This window comes from Lepidochelys olivacea (assembly GCF_965140295.1).
Source record: "Lepidochelys olivacea isolate rLepOli2 genome assembly, chromosome: 1".
NCBI classification, from domain to species: domain Eukaryota; kingdom Metazoa; phylum Chordata; order Testudines; family Cheloniidae; genus Lepidochelys; species Lepidochelys olivacea.
In genome coordinates this window covers 228893897-228911698 of record NC_140411.1, presented here as the reverse complement: position 1 = coordinate 228911698, position 17802 = coordinate 228893897, and the positions used below count along the sequence as shown (strand labels likewise).

At 43.0% G+C, this 17802-nt stretch overlaps 1 protein-coding gene across 2 annotated transcripts in view; it reads left to right on the top strand.

Moving 5' to 3' along the window:
- ARHGAP8 (Rho GTPase activating protein 8) overlaps nt 1-17802 on the top strand; it is a 132567-nt gene that overhangs the window by 87848 nt on the left and 26917 nt on the right. The gene's annotated exons all lie outside the window — the stretch shown is intronic.

The window sequence follows — 17802 nt, the reverse complement described above, 5'->3', positions numbered from 1 at the left end:
ACATCCTGGCCCACATTGTGCCATTGATTTCTTTTTAAGTAAAACTCCCAGTAAAAATCAATGGGGAGTTCATATTAAAAAAAAATAAATCAATGTCATAAGAAACTCAAAATTTAAAAAAAATCTACTTTTCAGGAGTGAGCCTGCAGTCCTCTCTCAGCAAAATATTCCCATTGACATCAAAGTTCCTTTGACTGCAGGTCAGACCCTGCATTTATAGTTTATAAAATGTATATCCGTTACCAACTAAGGGCGGCATTGTTGGTTGCCCTATACGCCCATGCAGGAAAATATGGGAGCATGAGATGCCAACTACCCAAAAGGTTGTTACATCCCTTCCCAAACAGCAGGCCAAGGAGTTTGTGGGGAGTGTCTTGGCTCCACCCTAAATGCATCAGCCAGTGCAGCTGATGAGCGTAAAGAAGCAGCATTGTGTGACAGATACAGAGTTCAAGAAGTTTACTTCCCACTAGAGAAAAGGAGGTGTGGTGGACAGAGACCAGTTTCTGACTCTCAGAGCATCACATTCTGGTTCCTGGTCTGCTTCTGGCACATTGCAACTGTGCACTTTGAGCCTTTATTTTTAATAATACTTCCATAGCATTTTTTGTCCAAAGATCTCAGAGTTTCACAAACATGAATGAAGCCTCACAGCAGCCCTGTGGGGTAGATGCCGGGATCATCCCTGTTTTATGGATGGTTAAACTGAGACATGGCACTGTTCAGTTACTTGCCCAAGGTCACATACTAAGTCAGTGGAAGAAAAGGAATGTAACCCAAGAGTCCAGATAAGAGCTGTGTGAAACTTTTAACAGCAGAACATGGATAGATCCAAGTGAAAAAACACTGGCTCGGATTCTCTTTTAAAAGCCAGTCTTTGGACTTAGCTTGCCAAAAGTTTCACTAAAGATGGGAAACCTTTTGAATGGGGTTAAAAGAAATCTTGGCTGATTTTTGTTTGTTTACTTTTTATATTTTGTTTCGCTTCTGGTGGAAACCATGTTCAGCTCTGTTTTTGCACCCAAAATAAGGCAGTTTTATCTGAGATTTCCTTTTTTTAAAAGTTATTTGTTTCGATGGTACACCAATACCAAGAATAACAGTATGCATTCAGGGTATAATTCACCCCTTTTCAGAAGTGGGCCCACACAAGGCCTATGCAGCATGTAAGTCCCACTCTAGATTTTGTGCTGGCCTTCTGAATGGAGTGAATTTTACCCTCAGTATTCATGTTCATGGTCAGTAAGATTTGGTTTGAGTTTATTAGATCATTTTAACCCAGAACTCAAATGATTCAAACCTGTTTGAACTGCCTCTGGAAAGGATCCGTACTAATCACTGCAAAGAAGAAAAAAAAAAAAAAAGCCCCTTCTCGCACTATTGGTGGCTTCCTGACTGAGATACTGGCTCCATTGAAGTCAATGACAGAACCCCCATTGACTTCAGTGGAGCCGGGGATTGACCCATAGTTTCTTGGTCTAATCAGGAGGCCATGTAAGCTAACATTTTAGTTTATTACACATTAAATAAAAATCCATGTTGTATTCATACCTACAGTAAAATTAATTCATTGGCATATTATCTATATGTCCAAATGAGGGAGATAATGAACGAATACCTACTGCTGATTGGCAAGAAGTTGAAGACAGCATCCATAAAGGTATATAGAGCAGTTCGTTCCTTTCCTCTCAAAGACATATGGATGCCTTCAATCACCTGCAGTATCCAGAGGTCAAATAATGGAGAGCGGGCCAATTCTGCTGTTAATACTAACCTCATACCTTCAGTATGTGAGCGCCTCTACTGGGGTTTTTAGTGAGAGCCTTTGGATCCACTTGAGTTCCTCTTTTTGGAGCTTCACTTAACGGTAAGTGGGAGTAATGCTTCCAGGCCAAATTAGAAGATGGAACCATTACAAGTGTAACGTGCCAAATGTCCTGCGGCTAGGTGTAGAGAATGCATCCTGTTCGCTGCTAGGAATGTGCTAGGGCAAGGGAATTAGCAGCAACTGCAGACTCTCTCTGTGATTGTGATTGTAAATAGGTAATTTGTAATCTCCAGAAGCTACAGCGTATGTTCCCTTACAGTACACCCACCTCCATATGATGAGAGCAGTTAGCTCTACTCCAGACACATCCCACCATCAAGATTTTGACTGTTACTTCAGTTTAATACATTTAGGATGCTCATTTCATACTAATCTTAATAGACTAAATCCCTCCCTCATGTGACCCCACTGAAGTGTGCTGAGTTAAACCGGGGATGAAGTTGTCTTGAATTATGACAAATTTATTGTCTTGAAACTAATTATAAAAATACAATTAGATCAATTTACATTTTCTGAGAGTTTTTGGCTGTGTTTTTGGACCGGTGCATGCACACGGACTTCCTCTTGAATATTTTAGAGGTGCAGCAGGAAATGAAGGTACTGTAACCATGATTATCCTCTGACAATGTGTCTTTCCATAACAGTCTGCTGGGCAGATTTGGTACCACACCTCCTGTACTTCTTATTTTGTTTCTTTCTTGATGCTCTCTCTAGTTCACTGCTACACTGATCCCATGCTCTCCCGCCTCACCAACTGCTGAGTCTGGCCTAGATACCCTCTGTCTGCTATAGCAGCGACATCAAAAGCACAAAAGAAAAAGAGCAGGCTTTCAGTTTTCATTGTTGTGATGAGGAAAAGCACTGGGTCAGCCTTGTCATTGCAAAGTCTTTTCCAGATGAAGTGATTTTGTCACCCGGTGGGCAGTAATAATCCTTGAGCTTTCTCCAGACCACATCCTTTTTTTTTTTTTTTTTTTTTTTATTCTTTTAGCTAAAAAGTAACTATAATCCACCAGCTTGTTCAGCACATTTTGCAGAGCCTGTGAAGGGTAGGGGTTAAGGAAGTGTGATGATTCTTCTTAACAAAAGTTCTCAGTCTGGATACATTTAGTTCCTCTGTAACTTTTTTCAAAGCTACATATTCTAGCCAAGCACACCCAAGCCTAAGTACTTCTCCTTTTTCCTTTCTCTTTGTTCTGGATTAGGCTCTAGGCACCTGCTGTGGGGATGGGCTGTCCCAGTGCTCCGCTATCCCCCACTTAAGCACAGATCTGTTTAGGGCTGCTATGTTTCCAGCCATAGGGAGTTCATTATGAACCATGTTTCTAAGAGACCATGGTTTGTGAGTTGGGAAGTTTTCTGACATCTGCAGCCTCCTAGCACATGTAATGCAGTTAAAGTGTTAACCAGAAGAGAGTGGGCATGCACTTTTGCACCTGCTTAAAAGAGCATAGATTTCATTGTACCTGGTGTTCACTGCAATTTTAATGCCTTGACTGAAGCTAGAGTCTCTCAAAGACTTCCATTGACTTCAGTGAGCTTTAGATCAAGTACTTAAAGTTTGGGGACCTCAGAGAAGCAGCCTGCCATCAAGTTCTGGCAACTCAGGGAGTCTGGCTAGCAGTTCTTCCCTGCACACACAATAAAGGCTACAGTTCAGTCTCAGGCACAAAACCAATTGTGTCCAAGTCCACCTGGTTGGAATCCTGTCCTGGCTGACAAGATTCCTGTGGCAAAGCACAGGCTGAGCAGGAGGTAGCCCTGATGATCTTTTAGGGTGCTGCACCAAACCAGAACAAGTCTCCACCTCTCAAGCTGCAGCAGTCAAGCACTAGGTAGAAGGGAGTCCAAACTCCCTTTTCACACAGAGAGACAAAGTAACCTTCACTAGCCTGAAGAGAGAGGATCTCCAAACTCAAATCTTGTTCTGCCAGCCCAATTATTGAGCTAACAAGGGACTGTATGTTGATAATCACTTAACAGGGATTGGGAAGTTCTTAGCTTTTAATCACACAGGAACTTTTTAAGGAATCCCTGTCTGAGGTGTCATTATTATGCTAATAATGTTGTTAGTATTATTTTAATTTAAATGTATATGTTTACTCATTGCCAACAATATCCCCAAAAGCTTGCAATTTGAAAGATAGGCACACAAAATGGGGATGAAGTGGGAAATGCAGAGATTGGGACAACTTCTCACTTTAGGGCCTAACAGAAGTCATGAGTTTTTCATAATTCATAGATTTCAAGGCCCAAAGGCACTATTATGATCATCTGGTCTGATGTCATGCAGGACAAAGGCCACTGAATTTCACCAAGTGAAGTCAACATCTAAGGGATAAAATTAAAGGGGGAAAGGAGCTCACCAGAGCTAGCAGTTTCTCAAAGAGATAATAGTAAAGGCACAACTGCAAACTATCCCAATGCAAAGGAAATATAGGAAGAATAGTAAGAAGCCAATATGGCTCCATCAAGAGCTCTTTAATGACCTGAAAATCAAAAATTAATACTTTAAGAAGAGGAAACATGGACAAATTGCTAGGAAAGAGTACAAAAGAATAGCACAAACATGAAGGGACAAAATCAGAAAGGCTAAGGCACAAAATGGGTTACATCTAGCACAGGACCTAAAAGGCAATAAGAAGAGGTTCTTTAAATACCTTAGGAGCAAAAGAAAGACAAAAGAAAATATAGGTTGTCTGCTTACTCGTTGTTAACTGACATCAAGAAGGCTGAGGTGTTTAATACGTATTTTGCTTCAGTCTTCACTAAAAAGGTTAATGGTGACCAGATACTCAACACAATTAATAGTAACAATAAGGAAGAAGGAAGTCGAGCCAAAATCAGTAAAGAACAGGTGAAAGAATATTTAGATAAGTTAGAAGGTGGCAGGAACTGATTAAATTCATCCTAGAGTCCTTTAAGAGACTAACTGAAGCAATCTTTGAACAGTTAGCAATTATCTTCGAGAATTCATGGAGGACAGGTGAGATCCCAAGAGGACTGGAGAACATAAGAATGGCCATACTGGGTCAGACCAGTGGTCCATCTCGCCCAGTATCCTGTCTTCTGATAGCGACCAATGTCACATGCCTCAAAGGGATGAGAAAAACAGGGCAATTATCAAGTGATCTATCCCCTGTCGTCCAGTCCCAGCATCTGGGACTCAGAGGCTTAGAGACGCCAAGAGCATGGGGTTGAATCCCTGACCATCTTGGCTAATAGCCATTGATGGACTTATCCTCTATGCATTTTGAACCCAGTTATAGTTTTGGCCTTCACAACGTCCCCTGGCAACGAGTTCCATAGGTTGACTGTTCATTATATGAAGCTGTTCTTCTTATGTTTTTTTTTTTAACATGCTCTTAATAATTTCATTGGGTGAACCCAGGTTGTTGTGTTATGTGAAGAGGTAAATAACACTTCCTTGTTCACTTTCTCCACACCATTCATGATTTTATAGACCTCTATCAGATCTCCCCTTAGTCCTCTCTTTTCTAAATAGAGTAGTCCTGGTTTTTTAAATCTCTCCTCATATAGAAGCTGTTCCATACACTTAATCATTTTGTTGCCTTTCTCTGTACTTTTTCCAATTTCTAATATATCATTTTTGAGATGGAGTGAGCAGACCTGCATACAGTATTCAAAGTGTGGGCATACTGTGGATTTATATAGTAGCATTATGATATTTTTTGTTTTATTATCTAGCCCTTTCCTAATGTTCCTAGTATTCTATTAGCTTTTCTGACTGCTGCTGCACATTGAGCAAATGTTTTCAGACAACTATCCACAATGACTCCAAAATCTCTTTCTTGAGTGGTTACAGCTAATTTAGACCCCCATCATTTTGTATGTACAGTTGGGATTATGTGTTCCAATATGCATTACTTTGCATTTATCAACATTGAACTTCTTCTGCAATTTTGTTACCCAGTCACCCAATTTTGTGAGACTTCTTTGTAACTTTTCACAGTCTGCTTTGGATTTTAACTCTCTTGAGTAATTTTGTGTCATCTGGAAACTTTGACACATCACTGTTTATCCATTTTTCCAGATCATTTATGAACATGTTGAACAGCACTGGTCGCAGTATAGAATCCTGTGGGACACCGCAATTTACCTCTCTCCATTCTGAAAACTGACCATTTATTCCTATCCTTTCATAGTATCATAGAATATCAGGGTTGGAAGGGACCTCAGATCATCTAGTCCAACCCCCTGCTCAAAGCAGAACCAATCCCCAGTTTTTACCCCAGATCCCTAAATGGCCTCCTCAAGGATTGAACTCACAACCCTGGGTTTAGCAGGCCAATGCTCAAACCACTGAGCTATCCCTCCCCCAGTTGCTTTTAACCAGTTGCTGATCCATGAGGGTACCTTCCTTCTTATCCCATGATTACGTAGTTTGTTTAAGAGCCTTTGGTGAGGGACCTTGACAAAGATTTTATGAAAAGCCAAATATTCCATACCACTAGATCACCCTTGTCCATATGTTTCTTGTAGGGTGTCAACAATTCTAATAGATTATAAAAGCTGTGTTGATTCTTCATCAACAAATCATGTTCATCTGTTTCTGATCATTCTGTTTTTTACTATAGTTTCAACCCAACTGAAGTTAGGCTTACTGGCCTGTAATTGTCAGGATCTCCTCTGGAGCTTTTAAAAAAAATTGTCATCACATTAGCTATCCTCCAGTCATCTGGTACAGAATAGGTTACGTACCACAGTTAGTAGTTCTATAATTTCATATTTGAGTTACTTCTGAACTCTTGGGCAAATACCACCATCTGGTCTTAGTGACTAGTTATTGTTTAATTTATCAATTTGTTCCAAACCCTCCTCTATTGACACATCAATCTGAGACAGTTCCTCAGATTTATGACCTAAAAAGAATGGCACAGGTATGGAAATCTCCTCTACAGTGAAGACAGGTGCAAAGAATTCATTTAGCTTGTCTGCAATGGCCTTTTCTTCCTTGAGTGCTGCTTTAGCACCTCGATCGCCTAGTGGCCACACTGTTTGTTTGGCAGGCTTCCAATACTTTGTACTGACAAAAACTAACAGCAAACTTTTTTTTGTCTTTTGCTCTTCAAATTCTTTTTACCCTGCCTACTTACACTTTTATGCTTGACTTGGCAGAGTTAATATTCCTTTCTATTTACCTCAGTGGGATTCAACTTCCAGTTTTTCAAGGATGCCTTTTATGCTTCTAACTTCGAACTATTTTGGTCCTTTTTTTTTTTTTAATTGGGGGTGTAGATTTAATTTGAGCCTCTATTATGGTGTTTTTAAAAGTTTCCATGCAGCTTGCAGGCATTTCACTCTTTTGACTGTTCCTTTTAATTTCAGTTTAACTAGCTTCGTCATTTTTGTGTAGTTCCCTTTTCTGAAGTTAAATGCTACTGTGATGGGCTTCTTTGGTATTGCCCCTCTACCAAGGATCTTAAATTTAATTATACTGTGGTCACTATTACTGAATGGTTCAGCTATATTCACCTCCTGTGCGCCACTTAGGACTAAATCAAGGATTGCCTTTCCCCTTGTGAGTTCCAGCATTATCTACTCCAAGAAGCAGACATTAATGGTGTCTAGAAACTTTATCTCTGCACCCTGTCCTGAGGTGACATGTACCCAGGAAATAGATGAAATCCCCCATTGTAATTGGGTTTTCTATTTTGATAGCCTCTCTAATCTTCCTGAGCATTTCACCATCACCATCCTGGTCAGGTGGTCGGTATTATATTCCTATTGCTATACTCCTGTTATTCAAGCTTGGGATTTCTATCAATAGAGATTCTGAGGTATATAGCTTGATTCATTTAAGATTTTTACTGTATTTGATTATGCTTTCTTTCACATATAGAAGCACAAACATAGAACATATCTTTAAAAGGGGGAAGAAACAGGACCCAGGGAATTATAGACCAGTCAGCCCAATGTCAATACATAGAAATATACTGGAACAAATTATTGAACAATCAGTTTGTAAGTACTTAGAGGATAATAGGGTTATAAGGAATAGCCAGCATGGATTTGTCAAGAACAAATCATGCCAAACCAACCTAATTTCCTTCTTTGACAGGGCTACTGGCCTAGTGGTGGGTGCGGAGAGTTGGGGGGGGGGGGGCAGATAGACATGGTATATCTTAGTTTTAGTAATGCTTCTGACCTTCCCACATGACATTGTCATAAGCAAATTAGGGAAATGTGGTCTAGATGAAATTGCTATAAAGTAGGTGTGAGAGATATGGCAATGTCCTACAATATACTGGACAAACCTTATTGAATTAAGTTTAAGGATCTTCGGAGTACATTGTATTAAAAATGCAAATGTTTATGTATTACTGCGGAATTGTATACATCTCTAGGTAAGAAACATAAGCAATGTGAACTCTGGGAAGTGTTAGGAGCTTCAAAGGACTATACGAAACAATGTGAACTTATACAGTTAAGTGAGTGGAAATACCTGGGGGAGGTGATTGCAAATTCCCCATCTCCAGACCTAGCCTTTTGAAGCTACATCTTGAGGAGAAACCTATTGTCTGACTAGTCACCTATTCTCAGTCTCTAAGGATCAAAGATCCAAACTGTATAAAGGAGACAATCCCAGATTCATGGGGGGAGTGTTTGTTCTCAGCCAAAGATGAGATCTACTTGCATCATCCCATAATTATTTTTTCTCCAAATATTAAGTAGTTTTGTTAGTCCATAGCATAAGGCCTTGTCTACACTACAGAGTTTTGCCAACACAAGTTATGCCGATGAAAGAACAACAGTATAATTACATCGCTTGCGCATGTTCACACAATGCTGCTTCTGTTGGCCGAGCACATCCACAATTGGTACTCTAGCACTGACCGAGAGAGCAGTGCCCTGTGGGCAGCTATCCCACTGTGCTACTGGCCACCTTCTACAGCTAGGAGTTGTGGAAAGGCAGAGTGGATTGCAGTGCATCATGGGTGTGGGCTTAATGTCCCATGATGCAGTTTTTTCTGTCCCATCATTCCATGGGCTTCCAACTGCATTTCACAGCATTTTTCAACGGCCCCTGTTTACGGTGCACCTGCCATCTCTGTCTGAAAGGGTGGATCCTGCACTGTTCTCTACTGTTGTGGTCCCTGTTATGAACACATTGCAGATGGTCATGCAGTATATCATGAGCTCCCCATCTGAACAGGAATCAGAAGTGCCTGACCTGTTGTGTGCTGTGGAAAGAAACACCAAATTACTTTTGGCATTCTCAGAGCAGTGCGCACCATCACTTTTGGGCTCGGGGGAAAAAAGGACTGAGTGGTAGGATCATGTTGTTATGCAGGTCTGAGATGTTGAGCAGTGGCTGCAGAACTTTCGGATGCAGAAAGCCACCTTCTTCTTCAAGAGGTGTCCCTGTGGGTGCTCCACTGGAACTGTGGGTGTGCCCCTGTTTGGAGATTTTTACAGCAGTACCCGTATCGGCCGCGCATGCGTGGAGCCTGCCTTACATACCAGTCCTGTCTTAATAGTGAGCATGTGCGGCCAAACTCCTCAGTTCCTTCTCTACCGTCCCCGGCCAGAGTTGGACCTACAGCAGACTCATTAACTTTTCCTCTTAGTTTAGTACTCTAGTTACTAGATAAGTTCATCCCCTTAAAAAAAAAATTGTTCCTGCTTGTTCCTCTCAGCCTCCAGCCAACGCTAATATGCTTGGCTCCCCAGGATTTAAGCGGTGCACTATGTGCAGGGACGCCACCCGTATCTCGGATGGTCACTCCCAGTGTATAAAATGCCCAGGGGAGTCCCTCATTCCTCAGAAATGTGCCCATTGTTCCAAATTAAAATCCAGGACACATAAAAACAGAGAACGCCACCTGAAAATTATTCTTGGGCAGAAGTCACTCGGACCTGCTTCTCACCCAGGTATGGGCTCCTCAGTGAACTGCAGCCCTTCCATATCCAGAAAGGACAAAAAAGGAAAACGTCTGCCTTCCTCACCCAGAAGGGAAACATTGAAAGCAAAAGGGTTGCTGAGCAGGTCTATTTTTCTATGCAGACCTTCCCCCGGCTCAGCACCTTTGATGTGCCGGTTCTCCGGGCATTGCGCTAAACCCGTTGGCTGCGGCAACGGCAACAGTGCAAGCTCCCAGTGCCGAGACTTCAGGCTTCACGTTGCCTACCTCTCTCATGGCACTGTCCAGCACCGCAGTGGACACGGTGCCAGCACAGAGGACCTTGCCGGAGCAGACCCGGACTGCGCTTACCTCCTTGGCACCGCCGACCTCAGCGCATGCATTGAGCGCTACGGTGCAGAGAACGACCCTCCAGTGCTGCAGGCACTCCTAACGGAGGGTTTCTCTCACACAGACTCTCCGGCACTGCAGTTCGTTCATTCACCGGACCTACAGGTGTCGCCTAACCTACAGTCACCTCTACTTGACACCTGTTTTTCTCTGGACATTCACATGCAGTCCGGACACCTGTCTCTGTCTGTTTCTCACTTTTCTAGTGATGAGGAAGCCATAGTGCAGGGAGACTTTTCACCATACCAGTTCTCCCAGTCACAGAGCCAAATCAGCACTGGTCACAGAAAATCTAGGTCTTCGTTTATCAACGACCTCCATCCCTGGTATACAAACCTGTGGATGGCACCACCTTCCCCGGTCATTGGCAATACAGGATCCCTGGGCACCATATAAGTGATTCCACTATGATCGTCAAGATGCCAGAAAGAGGAGCAATGCCACCTTGCCACCACCAGTGCATACGGCTACGAATGAGACAACAACAACCTGTTACTTCACACTTCTATGAACACGCTACAAATGCTTCCCCAACCCTTGTGGAGCCTGTATCCACACAGGATGAGGCTATACTGTCTCCCCCACCAACGGTGTCAGATGACTTCTTAAAATTTCAAGACCTCTTCAAAAGAGTCGCCAATGAGTTGAGGATTAATCTGGAGGAAGTTTTCTGAAAACCAACATGAGTTGACTGACATCCTGCAACCTTCCTCCACATCCAAGGTTGAATCATAGAATCATAGAATATCAGGGTTGGCAGGGACCCCAGAAGGTCATCTAGTCCAACCCCCTGCTCGAAGCAGGACCAATTCCCAGTTAAATCATCCCAGCCAGGGCTTTGTCAAGCCTGACCTTAAAAACCTCTAAGGAAGGAGATTCTACCACCTCCCTAGGTAACGCATTCCAGTGTTTCACCACCCTCTTAGTGAAAAAGTTTTTCCTAATATCCAATCTAAACCTCCCCCACTGCAACTTGAGACCATTACTCCTTGTTCTGTCATCTGCTAGGTTGCCTTACCTATAAATCCAGCCATTATGAATCCTGCCAAAACCATATGGCAGACACCAGCTATGAGCACACCTACCTGTAAGTGAGCTAGCCGGAAATATTTTATTCCTTGCAAAGGATCTGAGTTCCTTTTACTCACCCAGCACCAAACTCATTGATAGTAGAGGTAGCTAACCAAAAGAACAAACACCAATTCCCAGGTCTACCCCAACTGATAAAGACAGTAAAAGGCTGGACCTGCTTGGTCGTAAAGTGTACGCTTCATCCACATTACAATTCCAGATATCTAATTATGCGGCTGTTCTGGCAAAATATGACCACAGAAATTATGAGAAACTCATGGACTTTATTGATGACGTTCCAGAGGGCAAAACCCCATCAGTTTAAAGCCATAGTCTCTGATGGAGAAATCATCTCCTGTACCACACTACAAGCTGTGCTTGGTGTTGCTAATACAGCTGCGAAGTCCACTGCTACAGCAGTCGTGATGTGTCAAGCTACATGGCTTTCATAGTCTTCTTTTCCTTGCGAGGTTCAGAATACCATTGAAGATCTCAGTTTTTCACCATCAAAAGGATTTGCCAGTAACACCAAGAATGTGCTTTACTCCATGAAGGACCTCAAGAGCGACATTACGGTCTCTCGGTATCCAAACCCCTGCAAATAGGAGGAGACAATATAGATACCAACCTTATCAACATCCACGCTACCCAGTGTATGCTCAACAAAGTCATAGACCACATGAACAACATCAGTGACCAAGATATCAATGTCGCCACGCCATTTCATTGGCTCCATGTCAACCCCCTCCAACTAATAAGCAAATTTGAAGATGTGACCGAGGGTATAGAAAACATTATCCCTACTTCAGTGCCCATTCCTTCCCCCTTCCTCCCCGCGTCCGTTTTCAGGGACTCCTCTCACGAACAACTGCTCCACCAAGAGGTGCATCATCTCCTCCAATTAGGAGCAGTACAACCAGTGCCTAATCAACACAGAGGAAAAGGGTTCTACTCCCATTACTTTTTAACACAAAATAAAACTGGGGGATGGCGACCCATTCTTGACCTCAGATGCCTCAATATATTAGTTAAATAAAATTTTAAAAAGTACAAAATGGTGACTTGCAACCATAATTCCAACACAGGAGCAGGGAGATTGGGTTTTCAGCCCTCGACCTGCAGGATGCTTATGTTCCTGTGACCATACATCCTGCACATAGTTGTTGTATTCACTTCGTTCTGGGCTCACAACACTACCAGTCAGGGTCCTACCTTTCCGCCTCTCGACTGCACCTTGTGTTTTTTCTGAACTCCTCACGGTCATAACAGCTCGTCTCAGAAGGCAGAGAATCATAATTTTTACTTACCTCTACAACTGCCTTTTCAAAGCCAGGACCCTCCAAGAAGCCATTCAATCCACACAACAGACAATCCAATGTTTCCATGCTCTTGGCCTATGAATGAAAAAAGAAAATCTTCACTCACTCCCACCCAACAACTGGAGTTCATAGGAGCACATTTCAACTCCCACAAAAGAATATCCTCTCTCCCAGTACACCTTTTTAACACCATCAACCTTTTCATTCCCAAGCTGTGCAACAGTCCACAAGTGGCTGCACGAGCTTGCCTACAACTCCAAAGCCACATGGCCTCTTGCACTTTTGTAGTCAGGAACACTCACGCCTAGAACTCTGAGCGATATGCAATGCCTGCCTCCAATTTCTCCCCTTCATACAAAACCAGCATGTCAGGATGATGACGGACAGAATTGCCTGCATGTTCTATGTAAACAGGCCACGGGGAGGGGGAGAGGAAAGACCCCACTCCCTTTGTACAAAAGCGATGAAATGATGGAACTGGTGTCTCAGACACAATGTCTGAATATCAGCTGCATACTTACCTGGCGCTCTCAATACCACCACCACGACTTCAGCAGAAGATTTCCCACAGACCGCGAATGAGAACTAGACAAGGAGATAGTACAATACCCAACCACAGACCTTTTTGCACTGCAGCAAACAAGAAATGCCCCAGATTTTGTTCCAGAGCGGGACTAGGCAAACACTCCTCAGGGGATGCATTCGTGTTCCCATGGAACACTGACCTAATGTATGCATTTCCCCAATACCACTCATACACAAATTATTGATAAAAATACGAACACACCAAGCCAGAGTCATAATGATAGCCCCACATGGCCCAGACAGACATGATACCCTTTCCTTACCAAGATGTAGCTTTCCGCACCCATCCCACTACCCTCTGCCCAAATCTCTTGTCCCAACAATAGGGTCTACTACTCCACCCCAATTTAATCATGTTACACCTCAAGGTTTGGCTTCATGGTTCTCTCATGCCGAGCGAACTTGCTCGGAGCAGGTTCAAAATGTACTCCTTCATAGCACAACAAATTCTACATGCAACACCTGCCTTCGTAACCGGACAAGATTTACACACTGGTGGGGTGTCACAAACACTGCTCCTTTTCTCCATGCCTCTCCTGCTAATCCTCGACTATCTGTTAGAGATTAAATTCTCTGGAATCTCCCTGAGTCCCATCAAACGCCACTTGGCCGCAATTACAATGTTCTATGATGCCATCGATGATAGGACTATCTTTGCTCATCCCATTACTAAGTGATTCCTTAAGGGACCCCAAACCCTGTACCCAGACATCAAACCGCCTAATCCATTTTAGGACCTCCCCTTAGTTTTAACATGCCTATCCAAAAACCATTTGAACTATTAGCCACATGTTCCTTCCTACATCTGTCTATGAAAACTGCATTTCTGGTAGCGATTGCCTCTGCAAGATGTACAGGAGAAATTGCAGCACTCATGGCAGATCTGCCATACACCATATTTTTTAAAGACAAAGTCACCCTACGCTTACTCCCCGAAATTCTCCGAAGGTGCACTCATCTTTCCCTGTCAATGAGCCTATCCATCTCCTTACCTTTTCCAAAACCACATGCGAATTCCTTTGAATCTATGATGCACACTTGGACATGCGCAGAGCTTTGTCCTTCTACTTTGAGAGGACTAAAACCTTTAGGCGTTCCGACAAGCTATTTATCCCCATTGCAAAATGCTCTTAGGACTCATTTATCTCTAACCACTGATTTTCCAAGTGGATCTCGAGTTGCATTTGTCTCTGTTATCAACTACAGAACGTGACTCCTCCTACCTTTATCAGGACTCACTCCACCAGATCCATGGCAGCCTCAATGGCCTTTCTGCATAACATCCCCCTTTCAGGACATTTCCAGAGCTTCCATTTGGGCTTTTGAAAATGCGTTTGCAAAATATTATGCTCTTACACAGGGACCCATCACCGATATGCGTGTGGGCAGAGCTGTTCTATCTACTGCATTCCTTCCAGATCTGAAGTCCTTACCTCCTTGAGAGATACTGCTTTTCAGTCACCTACAGTGGAGCACCCACAGGGACACCTCTCGAAGAAGAAGAGGAGGTTACTCACCTGTGCAGTAACTGAAGTTCTTGGAGATGAGTGACCCCTGTGGGTGCTCCACTGCCCACCCTCCTCCCTTCTACTTCGGAGCTGGGGTGGCCTCCGTTGTAGAGAAGGAACTGAGGAGTTCCGCCGCACATGCGCACTATTAAGACGACTGGTATGTGAGGCAGGCTCTACGCATGCATGGCCGATATGGGTACTGCTGTAAAAATCTCCAAATGGCGCAGGGGCGCACCGACACTCATAGAATATCAGGGTTGGAAGGGACCTCAGGAGGTCATCTAGTCTCGAAGAACGTCAGTTACTGCACAGGTGAGTAACCTCCTCTTCCTGGAACTGTGCGCAGTGTTTGCCCCAGCACTGCAGCACAAGAACACCAAAATGAGAGCTGCCCTCTCTGCAGAGAGGCACGTGGTGATCACTGTGTGGAAGCTGGCAATTGCAAAATGCTACCAGTCAGTTGCAAATCAGTTTGGAGTTGGGAAAGTGTACTGTTGGGTCTGCATTAACGCAAGGGTGCAGGGCCATTAAATCGCATCCTGCTATGAAGGACTGTGATTCTTGGCAACGTGCGTGAAATAGTGGAGAGCTTTGCGGCAGTGGGATACCATAAGTGCGGCAGGGCAATAGCTGGCACGCATATCCCAGGTTTGGCCCCAGACCATCTTGCAACTGAGTACATCAGTAGAAAGGAGTACTGCTCTATGGCATTGCAGGCGCTTGTGGATCACTGTGGGTGTTTCACTGAAGTCAACATGGGGTGGTCTGGCAAGGTGCATGATGCATGCATCTTCAGGAACGCTGGCCTGTACAGGAAGCTGCAAGCCGGGACTTTCTTCAGAAGATTCCAGTGGAGGATGTTTAAATGCCCATAGTGATCCAGGGAGACCCAGCATATTCCTTACTCCCATGGCTCATGAAGCCAGGGATTGAACTGGGACATGCTCTGCATTGTAGCCAGTGAGGGCTTCTGCCCTTCCCAGCTGGTAGAGAGCAGGAAAGTATTTTAGCATTTTGTATTCCTTTGAACCTATTGTCTCTTCTGTTTGTTTAATAAAACTTGCCCTGAATCAAGCCATTGGCCTGCCCCAGCTTGGTGAATCTGCCCACTGGCCTACACTTCTGTCAAGTTTGTATATCAAATAACATTAAAAATGCAACACCGGGTAAGTGTGACAATGGCTAAATATACATTTCAGGGTTCTTGGCTTTTGCATTTTTCACAAAAGTTATATTTTTACCAGGATTCACTGAGACACTATAAATTTCAAGTGTGGTTGAGATCTCTGCAGAAATCTCAAGATAAAAATAAACCTTGTAATAAGAACCACTTACATTTTGTTGGTGCCCACATATAATAAATAATCTCTGCTCAAAGATATCAGCTGTAACTTGAACCTATTCATTCTAAAATCCAAGGGCTAGACTGTGCAACTTAAGCACAGAGCAGTCACACTGCCCCATGTGGAGACAACCACTGCTACGCCCCTGTGTTGAGTGCAGTATAACTAACCCGCTCTCTTTCTGTTGGTCTGGACTCATGGCCTCACCTCCGCCCCATGTATCCTCGTCACTGTACACCCCTGTGGAATAGAGATGGAGCTGCCCCTGTAACCAGCAAAGCCCAGGTTTTGCTCTTAGACAAGGTATAAGATATCTGCCTTACACAAGCAACACACAGAGGAAGGAAGGTTACTTATGCCATTTCCTCAAATCTTTATGGTGTTCCAGTGAGAGGGCAGAATCTACCCTTAAGTGGTTGGGAGAGTTTTAAAACAAAGTTTGGGTATTTTATGTATAGCATTTCAGCCAGCGTGGTGCTTTCTAATTTAATTGCAGGTCCATCACTCCTTTTAGCAGTAAGAATTTAAATAATTAACTCTCATTTTGAAAGAGGAATCTAATGAGTTTCTAATTTCTCTCTTTCTGGCAAAGAATTTTTCAACGAAGTCGTAACACAGATTTTTTTTTGTGATTTTTTTTAAATCAGTTTTGATCCTTCTTAAATATTCCTATGTGTTCTTCCTATGGCACAAGAAGTCTCGGGGTGTTGTAGAAGATATTTTTATCTGCACTCTAGTGATTTTAGTTCTGAGTGTAACACCATGTCCTATAGGTATATATTGTGCCATTACAGGCCATGACATTGCACTGTAAAATTCTGTCTGTGGCAGTAAAATCCCTTTTATTTAAAAGGCAGTATAGAGTATCAAGCTATTTCCAATTATGGTTATGGAATAGTTTGAATACTGCTGTTTGTTACAAACAGCGAAGTTCCCAAGCTATGCAATTATTTGTCAGTGAATGCACATGGTAGGACAATACAACCTCTTCCCCATTCAGATCACTGAACCATTCTATATAATGTCCAACTTTTTTTATTTTTAATTCTGGACTTTCTGAGCCAGATTTTCAGGTGCTGTTAATTAGCACAGCCCTGTTGATCTCACTGAAGCCAAGCCGATGTACACCAGCTGAGGATCTGCCATTTGGAGTGGAGTATATGGGTGCGTGACATGGAATTGCAATGGAATGTTTCTAAATTGTTCAAAATCACAAGCAAACATTGAAAGTAAACCTTTTGTGTCCAAGGTCTACACATTCAACTGCTTATTCTGTAGGGCTGGAATATGCTATTAATGGCAAAGTAGTTTAACTTGTCTACCAAGGGGAGTATCTTTCTCCCTACGAAAGTGGAATTAAACTTCTGTCATAAAGTTGTGTTAAACCAGACCTTATACCTTGATTTATGCAGGCCTAAAAAGAGATGAATTGGTCTCACTGGAGGGAAAAAAAAAGTTTTGAAGAAAATGCAGCGTTCTAAGCAATAATGCCTCAGAGTGGGGACAGTGTTTGCTGAGGGTACTTTTTTGCCCTTCCAGTCCTCTTATTGGTTCTGATTTGTCTGCTGCAAAACACAGAGCATTCTTTGAACATGCTTGACAGACCTGGTGCTAAATAGTACTAAGTTACTCAAAAAGGTGATTGTGTCTCTTGCTCTTAAGAACAATATAATATGAAAGACCCACACAGGAGCAGTGGGGTCTGAATGCTAAAGTTTACGAACTATATACATCATGCAAGGCTATGTATATAGACACTTCTGTTCTGGCAAGATTCTTGGTGGCTTCTGAGAGTGAGAGCCACAGGAGCAACAATAACTTTTTTAAAGGGATACTATCGTAATTCTACTTGATTTTGACCACTACAAA